The following is a 12,120-nucleotide window of genomic DNA, read 5'->3' as shown; positions in this document are numbered from 1 at the left end:
GGTTCTCTGTCTGTCTCCGTCTGTCTGTCTATCCTCTCTCGGTGTCAGAGCACAGAAGCTCCATGGGCCCTCATCTCCCCCTCCCCAGTGTCCCACACACCCAAGGGCACTGCCCCTCATTCCCTGGGAGCCTCCCCTGGGATATTGTGGCTGGTGGGTGGGTGGATGAGGCCTCCTGGTCCTGGGAGGAATGCCCTGCTTATGAGGCCCCATTTGTACCCGGCCCACAGCTGGAGGACGACAAAGCCGCCCTGCAGGGTGTGTGTGTGTGTGTGTGTGTGTGTGTGTTTGAGACAGAGTCTTGCTCTGTTGCCCAGGCTGGAGTACAGTGGCATGATCTGGGCTCACTACAACCTCTGCCTCCATGGTTTAAGCTGTTCTCCTGCCTCAGCGTCCCAAGTAGTGGGGACTACAGGTGTGCACTACCATGTCTGGCTAATTTTTGCATTTTTAGTAGAGACAGGGTTTCACCACATTGGCCAGGCTGATCTTGAACTCCTGACCTCAAGTGATCCACCTGCCAAAGTGCTGGCATTATAGGCGTGCACCACCGTGCCCGGACGGGCCCTCGTTTTTGTACACACGTGCATTGCAGATCTAGAGAAGGTCATGACTTGCCCAAGTACATATAGCACATGAGGGCAGACCCTGGGCTCGAACCCAGACCTTCTGCCAGAACTGGGTTAGGCCCCAAGTTGGGGTGCTGCATGATGAACAAGCTGGGGAATGGTGGGAGTGCTGCTCAGTCTCTGGGTGGGGGCCAGCTCTCCCGGCAGCTGAGCGGGCGGGAGCAGGAGCTGGAACAGGCCTGGCGGGAGGCCCAGCATAAAGGGTCCGTGGATCTCTCTATATTATTTCTTACAACTGCACTTGAATCTATAATTATCTTAATTGGAGAGCCATGGGAAGTGGGATTTGGCTGCAGGGAGATGGTTCCCCCCACCCCCTGAGCCTGGGTAAGGGCTGGGGGCTCCCTGGGAATGCTGCAGAGTGGCAGTGGTTCCCAAGGGGGCTGCTCAGGATTCCAAACGTTCCACCACCTTTATGCCACCGTAAATGATTCAGGTAAATTGCTCTGGCTTGTGGGAGGAAGCAGCCCTGGCAGAGGCCTTCAGTGGCAGGTTCGTAGAGACAGGGGAGGCTGTGTGTGTCCCATTAAGGTTCCAGGTCCCTTAAGGTGCAGGAGATAGGGGGCCATGGACTCATTAGAGAAGGCAGGGTGGGTGCCTGGGGATGGAGGGGTCAGCTACGGCAGGGCCTTGCCCATAAGGGCTGTGGTTACCCAACCAGAGGCACCTGCCCACCGAGTGTCCATGGAAATACCCTCCAAGGCAGTTCGCTGAGTGAGGGGAGGGAAAGCGTGGGTGATGAAAGGACACCTGCCTGCCTTCATTGGCCTCCTCACTTCCAGGTAGCACCTGGTCTGTCATGTACTCTGATGTCCCTGGGGGTCCCTTGTGTGAGCTGACCTTTCTGGGGTGTTTCCTAAAGGCCCAGAACAGACCGGAGGGTTAGGGGTCCTCGTTCAGCCCAGGGAGTTTTGGGACAAGCATCCCATGGTCTGCCTGGCATTCTCCAGTTTGCAGAGGGCTGAACCCTGGGCATGTCACATCCAAAGGTGGAGTGACGTCTCAGGGGTCCTGTGTGTACAGAGCCTCTCACAGCCAGTTACAGGATTTGATGCTGACACTAGGGTGGTGTTTTGCTGACACAGGAATGCAGGCTCAGGAGCTGGTGTGAAGGTCTTTCTACTGGTGCCTGCTACTTGGGCATCCAGAACTAAAGCACCGAGTCCTTCTTTGTTTCAGGAATTTCCTTGATTTAACTTTTCTGATTGGTGGGAGCTTCTAACTGGAGAACCTTCCAGAAAGCACCGCCTTTGAGAAGTGGCTGGGTGGCCAAAGGACTGCCAATATTCCCACCTGCCTTCCTCTACTCTGCCATTCTGACTATAAAATCCCCCTGAAGAAACCTTTGTCAGGTCTGATGCAGGCAGAGTATGTAGGGAGGTATTGGGAGTGGGCGCTGAGAATGGTAGAAGCTTCATCGCAGAGACAAGGGAAGAGACAGCTGAGTAAGAGACAGTGAGTCAAGGGAGCTCAGCAGATGCCAGACCCGGAGCAGATGGGAGTAGGATGGCAGAGGCCCCAGGGCTTGCAGAAATCATGGGGAAGGCACAGGTCACCCCACAGGCACGAGCGAGGGTGCTGGAATTCATTTTTACCAAACCTTACACCTGGCTTTCCTGTGAATCTCAGGGGCTACAGAGCAGCAGGCACACTGCTGGTGGGGGAGGCACGTCTGTGCAGAGGTCCACTGTGGTCTTCAGCCCAGAGCACAGACATCCCAACCAGAGCTACAGCGTGAGCACTCGAGTTTGGGGCCCAGATGGTGGGCTGGCCTGATGGAACAGGCAAGAACTGAGGAGACTCTCACTGCTACTGGGGTACCAGACTGATGGGAGACAGAAGCTGTACATGGACTGATGGGAGACAGAAATTGTGCATGGACTGATGGGAGACAGAAGCTGTGCATGGACTGATGGGAGACAGAAGCTGTGCATGGACTGATGGGAGACAGAAGCTGTGCATGGACTGATGGGAGACAGAAGCTGTGCATGGACTGATGGGAGACAGAAGCTGTGCATGGACTGATGGGAGACAGAAGCTGTGCATGGACTGATGGGAGACAGAAGCTGTGCATGGGCCACCACCCCTTCAGGGGCACAGTTGCCACTGGCATGCCTGAGAGTTTGTTTTCAAAAGAATGTCTTTCAGAATTTGTGATGAAGAACCCAAAAGCAAATGCGACAAAATAAAAAATAGATAAATGGGACTTCTGCACAGTGAAAGAAACTATTAAAATATCAACAGAGTAAACAGACAACCTGCAGAAGGGGAGAAAATATTTGCAAACTGCATCTGACAAAGGTCTGATTTCCAGAATCTATAAGGAACTTAAACAAATCAGCAAGCAAAAGAACCAAATAATCCCCTTGAAAAGTGGGCAAAGGACATGAACAGACACTTCTCAAAAGAAGACTTAAAGTTGGCCAACAAACGCAGGAGAAAATGCTCAACATCACTAATCATTAGAGACGTGCAAATCAAAACCACAATGAGACAGCATCTCAAGCCAGTCAGGATGGCAATTATTAAAAAGTAAGAAAAATAACATGTTGTTGAGGCTTTGGAGAAAAGAAAATACTTATCCATTGTTAGTGGGAGTGCAAATGAGATCCGCCCCTGTGGAAAGCAGTTTGGAGATTTCTCAAAGAACAAAAAACAGAATTATCATTAGACCCAGCAATCCCATCACTGGGTACATACCCAAAAGAAAATAAATGTCCTACCAAAAAGACAGCTGCACTCAAATGTTTATTGGACCACTATTCACAATAGCAAAGACATGGAATCAATCCAAGTGCCCATCAGCAGTGTATTGGATAAAGAATATGGGGTACATATACACTGTGGAATACTACACAGCCATAAACAATGAAATTGTGGCCTTTGCAGCAACATGAATGCATCTGGAATCCATTATCCTAAGCTAGTTAATGCAGAAACAGAAAACCCAACATCACATGTGCCCACCCACAAGGGGGAGCTAAACAGTGGGTGTACACAGACACAAAAATGGGAAGTACAGACACTGGGGCGTTACTAGACAGGGGAGGGAAGGAGGCAAGGGCTGAAAACTACCTATCAGGTTCTATGTTCACCACCTGGGGAGTGGGATCATTAGAAGGCCAAACCTCAGCAGCACGCAATATACTTACGTAAAAAACCTGCATGTGTATCCCCTGAATCCAAACAAAAACCCAGTCTTTCTCTTTCCAAAACCCCAAAGCAAACTTATCAAAAAAACTTTCCAAGGGAAACACAATCCCTAGACAAACAGCTATATTTTCAGCAGAGCAGGTGCCAGCCGGGAAGACACAGAGCTAGTTGCCTTCAACACCGACAGCCAGCCCCAGGCTGCTCAGAAAAGGCCACTGGGCAAGGAGAGGCGGGGACCTGGACCCTTGGGTCCCATTGGCCTCTCTGTCAGAGGCTTTGCCCCTGGCCCTGGCTTCCGAGAGGCTGTTTTCCTGGAGAAGGCCACGGTGGTTCTTCCCAGAAACGTTCTCCCTTTAATAATTTAGCACACATGCTGAGTGGGGTGCCGGTGGCATGAGTGAGATTGGACATGGCTAACCTTTAATGCCAGCGGGAAAGCTTAATAAAGTGACATTTGGCCTGAGCTGCAGCCTCTGCAGCTTAATGGTGCACCTCGAGGTGGCTGCTGGCGACCCCATGTGTTCTGCAGCAGGCAGGCCAACCATCCGGACCCTCTTCTGGTCGGGGTGGGCCACTGCGATATCATAGATTGGAGGCATCTGGGGGCCCTTGGCTCTTTGAGGGGCACTGTGGGGTGGGTTGTGCCCTTGCCATCAGCCTCAGGGAAAAGAGCACTGGATTTGGAGTCTGGAGAGCTCCTGGCAGCTTCCTGCCTCCCCTACTTTCCAGCAGTTTGCTCTGAGGTGAGATTCCTTGGGGTCCTGAGCCTGTTTCCTCACTCATTGGATGTAGTTAAGAGCTACACACTTTTTATACGCGTGTCCTTTCTGCACAGTGACACCCACAGCCTTGGGGACAGCAGCCGGCTACAGCCTCTGCACCATCTGGTACCCGCACCTGCAAGTCCAGGTATAGGATGTCACTGCGGGGTGTCACTCACTCACTCATTCATTCAGCATGTTTTTGCTGGGTAGGTGCATGATACAGGCCTGATGTGGCACTGGGGCTTCTGAGTGAGTCTCCGGCCGACAGGCTGCAGATGGCACACGTGTTGCTGAGCTTTCCGGACTCTGGGACCTGGATGCAGCATCCCAGTTTCAGCCCTCAAGGGCACCTTGCGTTGATCTTCAGTAACTTCTGAGTCCCTCCTATGTGCTAGGTGCTATTCTAGGCACTGGGAGTGGGGAGGGGTGGCCTAGCAGCAAACAAAACAGACAAGTCCCCACTGTCCCTGCTACCAGGAGGGGCCCAGGATTGGGTGGCCCAGGGCCCCACGTAGCAGTTCTAGAGTGGGCCCAGGGAACGTGACACTTTAAGCAGTGTGGGCCTGTCCTGACCTGTCGTCTTTTCTTGGCTCTCTGTTCTCCGTAATTCACCAACCCCCAGGCTGGCCAGGAGCTCTACAAGCCCAGATGTCCGTGACTTGTGTGCACTAGAGAATGGGGCGTCGCCGTGGAGGGCAAACCTTTCAGACTTGGGGATGCTTGTGGGCTGATATGGGGACTTGATGGGAGTGTAGACCTCATACCTCTCTCTGGAGATGTGATTCTGTGGGGCAGTGGAGGAGCCCAGCAATTCCCTCTGAGGCAGATGGTCCCCGGATCACAGCCCAGGAAACATGTGGTGCTGGAGTCTGTTGAGATCAAATCCTAGCCTGCCACTGTGACTGTGTGGGCTTGGGCAAGCACCAATAATTATGGACTGTCTGTGATTTCACCGTATTTTGAAGCTAAGAGGTGAGCCTGCTACCCTTCCCTGGATGCTGGCAGAAGACATGAAATTCCCGGGGCAGAGACAGCTGTTGTTACTTGCCACCCAGCAGGCAGCCCAAGCTTCATGGTCCTCATGGGTCCCGTCTGCCTCTAAACCCCATGGCTGTGATACTGAGAGGCCCAGGTGGATGCTGCATATGTAGGGGGCCTGTGTCCCAGCCAAGGACCCCATCTGAGGAACCTTGTCTTGCTGAGTGGACTACAAGCACACTGCCTGGCCTTTGCCCTTGAGGGGGACATTATCTTTATTACACTGGAGTCCAAACAAGCCTGCCTCTGCCCTGGCGGGAGACAGGCTCTATCTTCCAAGTTGTTCACTATTCAAACGTTCTTGGAAAGATAGTCTGGAGCAAACACTATAGATGGCTATATCTAAGATGAGCAGAACCACCAGCGACCCAGGGGACTGGGTCTCAGGAGCAAGTGACTCAGCCCTGCTGAGCTTGTTCCCTTGTAGGAGGGGACATAATAGTTGTGTTCACCCCAGAAGGTCACTCCATTACCTGCTCCTGTAGCCCCTCTAGTCCCTGCCCCCCGCCCTTGCCCATCCAGGAATGGGGATGGGGAAGCTGGAGGGAAGAGCAGGGCTTTGCAGACTTCGGCGATTCCATCAATGTCTTGTCCTTTTGTAAACCCTCCTGCCTGTTTGGGGCTGGCTGCTGCTTCTTGCCCTGGTGAGCCAGGGCTCATGCTTCTGGTGCTGCACCCTGGCCTCCTAAGGTGCCCCTGGCTCAACAGGCCTTCTCCAGTGTGACAGATGACTACAGAGTGACCCTCCCAGCTGCTCACAGAGCTGACAGCTGAGAGGCTTGCAGAAATGCCGTTTCTGTTTCATTGTCTATCGCTTATGTACAGCATTAAATTTCTAGCTGTTAATGAAAGATTATAGATGTATTAAAAATGTCCCCAAAACCTCTCTTCTTTGCACTTGGATTGTTAAATTCCCAACCTCCATTTTCAGGTTTTAATGAACAGCACAGGGTACTTCATTGGCATGTTGGCCTTGCGCGTAGCACCCTCCCTCGGCCCCTCTCGGGAAACTCTTAGAACAGGTGTCTGAGTGGAGGATCCCAAGGGCCCGACAGGGCTGATGGGCTCCCATGAACCTCCTCTGGAGGGTGACAGGGGCTGCTTTGCAGGTGCTGCTGCCAGGTGGGGACTTGGAGATACACTTGTCCTCATCAGAGTTTGTGTGTTGTTGGTGATCAGGTCCTTGTCCTTAGGGGCTGGGGTTGCAGGCCGGCAATGCCAGGAGCGTTTTGTCAGCCTTCTGGTGCTGCACTTGCAGTTTGGGAAGCTGCTACCACCTGAGCTGGGCTTCCTGGCTGAGGACATTGTGCAAACAATAGCTTCCTTTAGGCAGGGAGCCATTCAGTGCGGATCATGGTGCGCTGCGCTTTCTCTATGAAATTAGAATGATCATAGAAGTAACAAAGCAATAGTATCAGCTTCAGCTCATTTCAGCTCCATGAACCTTTGCAGAGCACCTATGATGTGCTGGGCACCTTGTCAAGTGCCTGGGATCTGAAGAGCCTTGTGGCAAGACGTGGGTGGGTTTAGCTTCTAAGGTCTACATAGGTAAAAAAACAAAAAAAAAAAAAAAAAAAAAAATTACAGACTAAAAATCACTCTGAACTTGCTGCCAGATCTCGATGCAGGCCCTTGGAAGTGCAGGGCCTGGGGATTTCCTCTTTCATTCCTCTTTGTATTCCAGCTGTGGCTTCCCTGCGGAAGGACAGTGGAGGCCAACGTCTAGTTTGGACAGGAGTCACAGCTGTGAGGGAAGCTAATACAGAGATGGCTCTTATTTTCCCCACCCTGCAGCCCCGAGCCTACGCAGTTGAGTTCTTAGAAGTTACATTTCCAGGCCGGGCGCGGTGGCTCAAGCCTGTAATCCCAGCACTTTGGGAGGCCGAGACGGGCGAATCACGAGGTCAGGAGATCGAGACCATCCTGGCTAATACGGTGAAATCCCGTCTCTACTTAAAAATACAAAAAACTATCCGGGCGACGAGGCGGGCGCCTGTAGTCCCAGCTACTCAGGAGGCTGAGGCAGGAGAATGGCGTAAACCCGGGAGGCGGAGCTTGCAGTGAGCTGAGATCCGGCCACTGCACTCCAGTCTGGGTGGCAGAGCAAGACTCCGTCTCAAAAAAAAAAAAAAAAAAGTTACATTTCCATATGAGGCTAAAGGCTTATCCAGGCAGCAAAGTTAAGGAGAGAGTGGGGAGAGTTAGAATAGGTTTAGGTGCCCTGCAGGAAGAGACAGTTTGGGAGGGGGAATTAGAATGAAGATTCAGGGTCTCGCAAAGAGAGTGGAGCTAGACACAGCTTCTGGGCTACACAGAGAGGCATTTGGCCCCACCCTGGGGTTGGGAAGACTTCCAGGAGGAGATGCATGCTGCTTCCTAAGGGTCACATTTTCCATTTAGGAGGATAATGAATAGATTTGGAGCAAGAATGAAAGGAAGTAAACATCTAGGTACATTTGGGTGCCTGGTCTGCTGTAGATGAACACCAGACTGTGAACGCCATGTCCTCAGTGTCTAGCAAAACACAGTTGCCTAATAAATATTTGTGGAATGAATGAAAGACCATGAATTATTTTCTATTTTGAAAAGAAGACTTTAACTCTCCTTTCCCGAATCCAGTGGTTCTTAAGCACTGTCAGCATCTAGGGTGTCAGGGCTACCAGAAGAAAGCCCAGCAGAGGCAGCTGCAGGAGCAAGGAGCAGTGGAACACGGAGAATGTCTGCTGGGGGCTCCTGAGCCTGGCCATGGCTGCGTGCTGACCTCATTGTCTGCAACAAGGCTGCAGGTGAGCAGAAAAGTGAGATTGACTGCCACTGGGCAGCTGCCCATCACAGGTCCAGCCCAAAGCCTCTCACACCCTAAGCAGCATATTTTGCCCCATCACCCGCGGGGACATCTGGCAATACTTGGAGACATTTTGGTTGTTACAAGGGGTAGGCTTCAGGGTTAGAGGTGAGAGATGTTAAACATTCTACCATGCACCGGTGGCCCACCCCCGCCATGACATGAAAGAGATTTGTCCCACCCAAGATATCAATAGTGACGAGGCTGAGGATGCTGCACCAATGCTGCCTAGGGTGTGAGAGGCTTTGGGCCGGACCCGTGGTGGGCAGCTGCCCAGTGGCAGTCAATCTCATTTTTCTGCTCACCCGTAGCCTTGTTGCAGGCAAGGAGGCCAGCAGGCAGCCATGGGCAGGCTCAGAAACCCCCAGCAGTCTCCGTGTTCCCCTGCCCCTTGCTCCTGCAGCTGCCTCTGCTGGGCTTTCTCCTGGTAGCCCTGACACTTCAGATGCTGACAGACTGCAGGGAGGTCCTGCCATGCCTGGTTAGAGACCCTGTCCTGGGCTCTGAGAATTCAGTGCTTGGCCTCAGAAAGCAGTTTGCGCCTTTTTCTCTCACATTCCCGGGTCGCAGCCTGGCCTGAGGCCTTAGGAGTAGGGGAAAGCTGGGTAATCCGCAGGGCACAGCGTTCATGTCCCACTCTGCTTATGCTCTTTTGGTTGGTGCCCAGCACAGATGATCAAGTCCAGGGTAGCCACAGTCAGGCCAGGGTTTGTGCCCTCCCTAGGTCTCCTCGACTCTCAGGACTTGCTCTCCCTCAGCTCTGAGGACAACATGGCCTTGTGGAGCAGGAAGAGGGAAGGGAGAGAGGGTGGAACGTCCCCCGTCCTGCCGCTGGATGCTCCAGCCACTGCGTAGATGCACCACACATACTGTCTCCACCGCTGGACTTCTCTGGCCCCCTCCCCCGGATAACACCACCCCAAGTTCTATCCGTGCTTCAAGCTCCCTCTAGAGCCCTCCAACCCCCAGCCCATGCTCAATCTCCCTTGCCATCCTGTGGCACTAATGGGGCGCATTGCAAGTTTCGGTCTTCAGATGGCCTCTCCCTGGAAGCACCGCCTCCTTAACCAGCTGCAAGCCGCGGGATGGCACGTGCAGTGAGTATAATGTGTTGAAGACGCTGTGCACATAGGGTCCCCTGCCAAGTGTTCTGCCTGTGTGGTCACAACAGTCTCATGGGTGATGATGCTGTCATCTTGACTGTTTTCCATAGCTGCTGGGGAAATCAGCGACTTGCAGAGTCGTGGCTGGTGCTTTGACAGAGAGGCGAGGGGATAGGGGGTTTCCCTGTCCCCGCGGCACTCGATCCATTCCCTCGGTAACCTGCTCGAACCTTTATGCAGTAGAGGCGGCCGGGTCCCTTTAAGGCTCCTCCGCGCCTGCGCCTTGGGTTCTCCTGACGCGGCCAAGCCGGATCCTGAGGAGCCAGTGGGGCGCAGGCGCGGCGGCGCAGGGCTGGCTGGCGGTTGAGACCGCGGCGGTACTGGGAGGGGTAGGTGAGGGTCGCGAGGCTCCCTGAGCTACTTAATGAGCATGGCGCCTTTGGAACGCGGGACTGGCGACCTGCGGCGCCAGGAACTGGGCCGAGGCGCAGCGGCGCGGCTACCGGCTGCTGTCTGGATGGGAAGTTATAGCGAAGTCCACCCAGCCTTTCCGAGGTGAGGGCGCCCGCCAAGCTGGGCGGGCGGTGAATCTGGGACCCGCGGGCGCACAGCTGGGTTGGGGCGCGGCCCTGGCAAGTTTTGTTGCGCGAGGGGTGGTGGGTGTGGGGGGTGCACTGCCGGAGCCTAAGTTTCCTGAGCTCGATTCTTCCCCTGCGGCTGCCACCGAAGCCCACCTCTGGTGCGCTCTGGGGAAGAAACTCGCTGGCGGGTGTTCTGTGGCATCGCAGGCGGTGGAAGGACGGAGCAGCTTCGGGGGCACGTCCTCCTATATCCTGTAGAGGACACTGACCCCGGACCCCACCTTCGAGACCAGAAATCGGTTCCCTCTGCTTGCAAAGTTGGAGTGTTTATTGGCCTCGGGGATTCTGCTTCTGGCGGTGTCTCTAGGCTGGCGATGGGCAAGCCAGGTGTGCCAGGTCCAGGATGCCCATGAGGAGCGTTTGTGGCCATCACCGAGTCACCTCATGACTAGCGGGGCAAGCCTCAAATTAACCGCAGGATTTCCGGTCGGATGGATTGTGGGGTTGGTGTTTGCACTGCAGGAGTTGCTGTGATTTCCCTGTGCCTGTCTGTCTGTCATTTGGCGTCCTTTCACCGAAGAGTTAACCAAGACGTTTGGCATGGTTTCCTTGCTTTCCTCTGGTCTTTTGCTGCTAGAGCCACTTTCGAAAAGAAGTCTTTTCTTTTCTTTGGGTTACAGTGTTCATCCTTTCTTTGCCGAAAGAATGAATCCCAGTGCATCACGAAGTTAAAGAAAGATCTGCTGGTAGTGTTTAATCTTTGTTCGGAGCTGATATGCGTTAGTAGCTTTCTTTTTGTTTTTAAATTTTATTAGTAAAATTTCAGCAGTGAACCAGGAGCTGTTTTTTTCTATTCTGAAATGCTAGCTTTAAGATTTCTCAGAACTTTGTGTCAAAGAAATCTTTGAAAAGGTACTGAAGTATACAGAAGAAGTTCACAATTTTAAAAGTGCAGGTCGTCCGGGCGCAGTAGAGCACACCTGTAATCCCAGCACTTTGGGAAGCCAAGGTGGGTAGATCACTTGAGTCCAGGATTTCCAGACCAGCCTGGGAAATGTGGCAAAACCCTGTCTCTACTAAAAATAACAACAGTTAGCTGTGTGTAGTGGGATCCCAACCCAGTAGGCTGAGGTGGGAGGATCACCAGAGCCCGGGAGGCTGAGATTGCAGTGAGCCATGATCATGGCATTACACTCTGACCTGGATGGCAGAGTGAGACCCTGTCTCAAAAACAAAAAGAAAACAAAAAACCAAAAGGTAATGAATTTTTACCAAGTGAACCACCGCAGATCAAGAAATAGAACATTACTAGACTGGGGTATATTTGTAGGAGTGGCATGGTTGGTTTTAGAGGTATATGAATGATAAACTTTAGTATTACATGTTGTTGAACATTTTCCCAAAATGGTTGAACCATTTAACAGGGATATTCTTGTTACCCCACGTCCTTGCTGATGCCTGTCAGTTAAAAATTATTTTGCCATTCTAGTAGGGGTACAGTAATGTATCAGTGTGGTTTCATTGAGATTGAGTGTCTTTTATTGCCATTTATATATCCTGTTTTGTGAAGTACCTGTTAAATCTTTTTATCCGGTTTTCATTGATATGCTTGTTTTTCTGTTGATTTGTAATACTTTATTCTGGATATGCGTCCTTTTTAGGATATATATGTATTACATTTCCCTTTTTTCAATCTGTAGCTTGCCTTTTTACTCTTTTAATGGTGTTTTTTCATGATGGAGATACTCTAACTTTTTTTTTTTTTTTTGAGACAGGCTCTCACTGTGTTGCCCAGGCTGGAGTACAGTGGCACAATCACAGCTCACTGCAACCTTGACCTCTTAAGGCTTACGTGATGCTCCTGCCTCAGCCCCCAAGTAGCTGGGACGTACAGGGGAGCATCACCACACTCAGCTCTTTTCTGTGTTTTTAGTAGAGATGGGGTTTTGCCACGTTGCCTAGGCTGGTCTGGAATTCCTAGGTTCAAGTGATACACCTGCCTCGGCC

General features: G+C 52.3%; 1 pseudogene; it reads left to right on the top strand.

Annotated features, from left to right (window-relative positions):
* Positions 1–7,041, top strand: part of LOC117093587 — a 53,777-nt pseudogene extending 46,736 nt beyond the window's left edge.
* Positions 7,042–12,120: the final 5,079 nt, after the last annotated feature.

The sequence above is a fragment of the Trachypithecus francoisi genome, unplaced genomic scaffold (genome assembly GCF_009764315.1).
Source record: "Trachypithecus francoisi isolate TF-2019V2 unplaced genomic scaffold, Tfra_2.0 Lachesis_group12, whole genome shotgun sequence".
Lineage (NCBI taxonomy): Eukaryota > Metazoa > Chordata > Mammalia > Primates > Cercopithecidae > Trachypithecus > Trachypithecus francoisi.
This window is presented reverse-complemented; position numbering and strand designations above follow the sequence as displayed.